The 7185-nt window shown below is 32.3% G+C and overlaps 1 non-coding gene across 1 annotated transcript in view; it reads right to left on the bottom strand.

Moving 5' to 3' along the window:
• Window positions 1-6530, bottom strand: part of LOC106686175 (uncharacterized) — a 9711-nt gene extending 3181 nt beyond the window's left edge. Inside the window, exon 1 of the transcript XR_010843292.1 lies at window positions 6040-6530. This is a non-coding gene — a transcript (uncharacterized protein). The remainder of the gene's footprint in view (window positions 1-6039) is intronic.
• Window positions 6531-7185: the final 655 nt, after the last annotated feature.

Raw genomic sequence — 7185 nt, forward strand, 5'->3', positions numbered from 1 at the left:
TGAATTGATGAAAATGCAAAAATTTGTATTTTCAATATTTTTGAATTGATGAAAATGCAAAAATTTGTATTTTCAATATTTTTGAATTGATGAAAGTGCAAAAATTTATATTTTCAATATTTTTGAATTCAGTAAAATGCAAACTTTTGCATTTTCATCTATCAAGGGTTGTCTTGATATATGAAAAAATTGACTCATACGTTCCACTCTAAAAAAAATTGTTTTAATTATCAGAATTCATATAAGGTTTATAGTATTTGATTTCAAGAGCAAATAGCCAATGAGCAACGGATTTTAAACTTTATTTGCACCTATGGGACTATTTTAAGAAAAAGAGAGGAAAAAAAATAAGTCACATATTGAGAAACCGAAAATCCTTAACATTAGGCAAAGACGTTCTTTAGATAACTTACTAATCCCACATTAAGAAGAACTAGGGTTATATCTAAAACTAAATCTGTTCTAAAAATAGTTAAGGCACTGTTGCACATAATTTTCTAGAAGACTGTATTAAAAATGTCGTACTGCCCAACTTAAATGGGTTGCCAATGACAGCATACTTGTGACTAGTAATGCACAATATTTTTTAATCCTATAATTATAAATAGTCACAACATAAAATTTTGTAAATTGTCACAAAAACTTTTTGAATTATGTGCTAAAGTTATACATATTTTTTTTCCTTTTTATTATTTATTATTTCTTCCCTTAAACATTTTAATTTTTTATTCTAGCTTTTTATTGTTCTTCAAATGTGTTTAATTTTTCCATTATTTAAATTTTAAAAATGTTCTCTCTTTTTTCCATCAAAAATTAAAGAGTAAATTTAAGTCAAAAGTATAAAAATTATATAAGTATTCCAAATATAGTAAACAAATATATACATACATAAAACCCATGGTCGTCCACATTTAAAATCTATTAATATTAAAAAAAAAACACTCTAACATGCATACAAAGTTTAAAATAAAATAAATAAGTATATTAAGCTAAAAGTAATAAATATAAAATTAACAATTATAAAACGGTAACAAATATAATAAAAATTTTAAAAAAGAAATACATTCATTTTAAACTGAAATCTTTACCTTATAATCCGCTAGTATTATTATACTATAATTTCCTGTAGGTGATGATTGTTCATATAAAATATAAATAATTTATACGATCATCTGTATTATCAAGCCTGAAGAACAACTATTCCAATTATTTCAATATTTTGAAACTGAATCATAATCATATACATAATGGAAATATTGGTGATGAGCTCTGACTAGAATTAAATGATTTTTTAAATTATAATTACGTTTAAATTAAAGAAATAAATACAAATAAAATAGCGAAAGCTTAACTTAATAATCTTCATAATCAAAGCACGTCTAATGTTTGAATAACTCCACAGTTGATTTGAATGAGTTTCAGTTCCTTCGAAAGGAGGTACTCCGCGAACTCAAAGGACCTTACAATGTTTGATCTAATTGATGTCATCCTTATTCAAAATAATGGAATTAGTTAGTATAAAAAAGCATAAACTCTATAAAAGAAAATTTAGACCTTTAGTTTCCAGACCAACGGTAAATAGATAGACAACGTTTCGCGAAGTCCGGTATTCACTTGGACTGAAAAAATAATATCACATATACGCAGACAAAATAGAGCTCATCTTATATCATTAGACCTAAAAGAAACATCGATTTAAATTTCTAATTTAATTGAATCTAATTAATCTAACTCTATTGAATTTTATTGATTTATTTTTTAGAATCCAAACAGTTTTAACTGTCACCAGAGATACAACGAATACATGAATGATAACGAAGAAAAATAAAATTAGTAGCAAAAAGATGTAGATAAAAATAACAATGAATGAACAATAAATATAAAACTGTATAGTCATAAATAGGAATGAGTATGTTCTAAATTAATGAGAATGATAATAATAAAAAAAAAAATTAATTCAAAATCATAAAAATCTTGGTCAAAATACAAAAAGATTGGTCCTTTTTGCCATCCCCAAGACAAACTAGAGTAAGTTGGAATGGAAGAATGACTCTTTTGTGTATCTTATTCCTCTATATCGAACCTTTTTGAATTACTAATGGAATTTAAAAGGGACGCCCAATCTATAGAGGAAGCCTCATTTCATGTGGTTCTATCAGAGCCTAAAAGGCTATATCTTAGTGATGCATTCCGGCCACATCTGCTATGTAATGTAAGGCAGTCTCTGGGGCATGTCCCCACAAGCAGCAGGTTTCATCATGAACTATTCCACATATCTCAAGATGTCTGCAATAACCTGTAAGGTTTCCAATTAACAATCGGAGTTAGTTTCTGTTTAGACCTAGCAGCCACTTAGTTTTAGAAGTTGGAAAATGGGTTTAGTTATTAAAATCTTGGCCTATCTCAGCCCTTTACATTCCCTTCACTCCTTTCTCATTACCTGTGATTCCCTTATGTTCTGTGACCCACACTAACTTAAGCGTCTTTAAGCACGCTAATGATTCACAATGTAGAGGTGACACTAGATCACTCCAAGGCTTGAAGGGCAGAAAGACTATCTGTAAAGATGGTGATCCCTGTCCTTTCACAGCTAGGGCATGAAGCTGCCGACAAGATGGCAAACACTTCTGCCTGAAAGACAGTCGAGTATTTACTTAGTGGGAAGCTTAGTTCAATGCCTAATTCTTCTATGTAAACCCCCGTTAGTTCTGTCGAGTCCTTTCTTGATCCATCAGTGAAACAGGGCAGATAGTGGGTACCTTACGCATTCCAAAAATAATTTGAAAATGAATACTAAAACTGGTTCCATTCGTAGTTAGATAATGCACGATCGTTATCTTACAATGAAGATCGCATCACAAAATAAACCAACCATCTTACACTATCGGTAATAATGGCCATCACAAATGCTAGAACTAAAATAAATAAAAACTACCTTGGAATATCAAAGTAGCCTAAGCTTAGTATAAGATCAAGAACTAAGGTTTAACATAGGGTTGGCCAACACTACCAGACATTTAAACATGGTTGTATGAAGTTTGTTTGATTTCTATTCACTCCGTTAGTTCAACTTGGGGCTCTACTATCAACAGACGATAAACCTCATCTTTAGACATTCTCCTTCACCAACCATTTTGGTCGCCTAGATACTATAAAGGAACCCTACGCGGTAAGTTGGAGTGACAGTCGAAGATCTGTCATTCCGATTGATGGGGCCCTACAAACATTGAATGCAGAACAGCTGGTTTATTGTAATTATTAGATGATTCATGATTATTTTTTAACGAGTTTCTTACTCATAATCATTAAAATCGTCTTATGACGTTTAAATGGGACCAATGGGAAAACAGCCTCTAATGTCACCAAACAACTGCAATCCAAAATATGATTTATATCCAAAGTTTTGCACCCATGCCTATTGTCAATGAATAATGATCCTTCCATTGTGTCCCAATCCCACATCACCACCCTTGAAGAATGGTGCCAAAACTGGAGGATTAAAATATATTCCAATAAATCCCACCAAATCACATTTACCCTTCGTCGTAAACCTTGGTCTTGCCCCACAGTATCTTTTAATAATACTCCACTTATTCCTGTTGAACAGATCCGTTACTTAGGACTAAATCTGGACAAACGACTGACATGGAATCCTCATACAAGACTGAAAAGACAGGAAACTGCTCGTCGATTCCGACTATTACAACATTTACTAGACAAACGGTCCAAACTTCCAATCCATTACAAAACACTGATCTACATGACTACTATAGGGCCTATCTGGACCTACGGCATTGAGCTATGGCTCCACTAAATCCTCTAATTCCTCTCGAATCTAATCCTTACAGTCCAAAATCCTTCGTAAAATCCTTAATGCTCCTTACTTTGTCACAAACCAAATCATCCATCAGGACCTCAGTGTCCCCTATGTTACTGATTTGGCCAGAACGAGATACCAATCCTTCCATAATAAACTTCCCAACCACCCAAACCAACTCGTTTCTAACCTGGCTTCTCCTTCACTACCTAATAATCCTCCTAGGTGTCTGAAAAGAAGATGACCTCGAGAGATCTTCTCCTTTAGAAATGTTTCTGGAGTTCTATCTATGGGTAGATTCTCCACATTTTTGTATCGTCATAATATAACTTACAGGAAATTTACTTGATGTGTATATATGTATACAGTTGTAAATAAATTATTAAAAATAAAAAAGTTTTGCACCAGTAAACAATTATTTTTTCTAAAATTTAACATATCAATTGTAGACGTTTCGCTCTTTAAAATGATTTCATTGTCTTTATTCTAATGAATATACAAAGTTTTCATTTTTCGTAACTCCATTAGGATAAAATAAGAGTTACAAGATTTCATTGCCATCCATATATATATTCGGCTTTAATTTAGGAAAAGCAAAATTGAACCACTGTACCTAAAATAAAGTATAAATGCAATTCGTGCAGAAAAAGGAGTGCAAATTTCACTCAAACGTTAATCAATCTATAATCATTATCCGACAGACACACAACAGGAGTTGAATAGAATTTTTCCTATGAACCATAAATTTGAAAAATTAACAATTAGGTATATCCCTTGAATGGGCAAGCACAGCAATGCCATTGCAAGAACTAACTTAGACTTGAACAACCCAAAATCTGAAATATGTTGATAAGTAGTACGTCTGAGTAAAATGAGTTTACCTATAACACAGGGGGTTCTTGTTCCCCTCCCCCATTCCAGCTTCTCTTTCCCTCCTCACCATAACAAACCCCTCCTATTGGGAACAAAGTCTAAAACAAAACGTTTTTATTAACGATGAAAGGAATATGGTCCGGGTGCGGTCAAAAAAACTCAAATAGTAGAATTATACTATTTTATTGAGCCAACGTTTCACCCCACGTTGCAGGGCTTCGTCAGGGCTAAAAAAGATACAAACACATAGTTACAAAAGGAAAAAAAAAGAAGAGAAAAAACAAAACAAAAACATAAGTGTAAAATAACAGGGGTATAAAATGTAAAAAAGTAAGATATAATAAGAAAAATTAAAGGTAGTAAAAAGTAAATGTAAAGGGTAATAGTAACAGATAGATAAGAAAAGAAATATTAAAGCAAATACAAATAAAGAGATGTAAAAAGAAAAAAGAATACAAATTTGTATTCTTTTTTCTTTTTTTCCTTTTTACATCTCTTTATTTGTATTTTCTTTAATATTTCTTTTCTTATCTATCTGTTACTATTACCCTTTACATTTACTTTTTACTACCTTTACTATCTTTTTTAGCCCTGACGAAGCCCTGCAACGTGGGGCGAAACGTTGGCTCAATAAAATAGTATAATTCTACTATTTGAGTTTTTTTGACCGCACACGGACCATATTTTCCTTTCATCTTTACACACGGTCAATCAATAATCTTCCAGTACGTTTTTATTAACAAAATCTGGTCTCGTTTGTTTTTATTATGATAATTTTCCATCACTTTTTTTTTTTTTTCAAAATTTCTATTTTATTACGTCTAGGAAAAGACTTCCTATGAGACTATCAGTCGACTGAGTGGAGAGAAAACAGAAGAGTGCGGTGTTGGCATCATCCAGGATGGATAACGTTTGCCTGCGCACCCTTCCCCTCCTTTACCCGCACGAAAACTAATGTTAGATGTACTGTTCTGTTTCGTACACGCTCCAAACCAGAGAATAGAACTATATGGTTGAATATAATAAGAAAAAGTAGCATTCCTGTTGCACCCAAAGACACTAAAACAGATGTTTTAAAAAAAATTAATGAGCATTTGATGCTGTAACATGTATAACAAAGGTTTTAACCATGACATAGGTTTATTCGTTAACTTAAAAGTTTCTGAACTATAATACTCGTAAATAAAGCCAACCATCGCAAACAATAAATGGTTTGCTAAAGTAATTTAGTACAAAATATTACTGAACATCCAAAACATAACAGTCCTTTTTTTTATGTTTTTAAAAGACCGTTATGTACTGCATGAACTTGCAAAAATAATAATGTGATGAAACTAAGAGTAGGTTACCTCTTGGAGTATGTTAAAAACCGGCTTGACCTGGAAGAGGACCTTGGGCTTAAGATGGTAAGTGTTGGGCGGCGGAAGACGAATATCAATCCTACTAGGTTTCGGCAACGGGTTGCCTCTCTTCCTCACAACCGCCGTCCCACTCGCCTGGCGTTGGGTGGCACTCCCGCTAGGGTCCATTCTGTCGCAAACTTCTTACCTAAGTAGATACTGAACAGGGCAGCTAAAAAAAAAAAAGCGTTACCAACGCTTTTTTATACTCCATAAAAACATCTACCAATTTAAATGAATTAGCAACAATAGGGGCAAAATATAACATGTGTTTATATCGTAGCATTTAAAAGGTTACTGCTTGTAGCAAATCACTTTTCTAGATTGACAAGTTTACTGTTTTCATCCCCTGAACAAATGATCAATACTTATTTTATTGCGAATAATATACATCTGTTAATTCGCTTTTATAGTTTATTTCTTATATCACTTTAATTCTATTGTAATTATTTATAGGTAATATGAATGGATAAGATATTTCTTTAAACTTCCTTTATACTTCGATTACTTATAATGTTTCTTTGTAGTCAATTAATTATTTCATAGTCAAAATAAGACGTCAGGGTGCTTTTCGGAATGGAATTATATCTGGTATGTAGATCATAAAGGGACCCAGTCATTCGGAGTGACAGTAAAACCAAAAATGAACGTTTAAATTGTAAGGTTAAGACATATGGATTACGAAAAAATTCTGAAATTTGAACTCTAAGAGGTAATGTCCTCTCTTTCACATTCTTGAAGTCCTTCCCCTAGAGAAAGTGGAAGCCTTTCTGAGTACCCGCTCCTCTTCAAATTTTGTGTGATCACATTTCAGAATTTTCCCCGTCATATATTTGTCTTAACTTTACAATCTGAAGTTCATCTTTGGTTTTACTGAAACTCCGACTGATGATTTAGGAGTTCTTAATACATTACTTCAGTGAAAACAAAGAGACAATAGAGAACTTTTCTTGGACTTTATAGGAGAAAATTATAAAACGTCTTATTAATAAACGAAAAGTTTCTATATATGTATGTATTTATATATAAGTTAACACTTTATACACATGCGAGCTGATCTCCTCAGTCAGCTGACATCGAAGTAACAGCTGACTA

This window comes from Halyomorpha halys, unplaced genomic scaffold (genome assembly GCF_000696795.3).
Source record: "Halyomorpha halys isolate HHAL.00 unplaced genomic scaffold, Hhal_1.1 Scaffold790.1, whole genome shotgun sequence".
Classification (NCBI taxonomy): domain Eukaryota; kingdom Metazoa; phylum Arthropoda; class Insecta; order Hemiptera; family Pentatomidae; genus Halyomorpha; species Halyomorpha halys.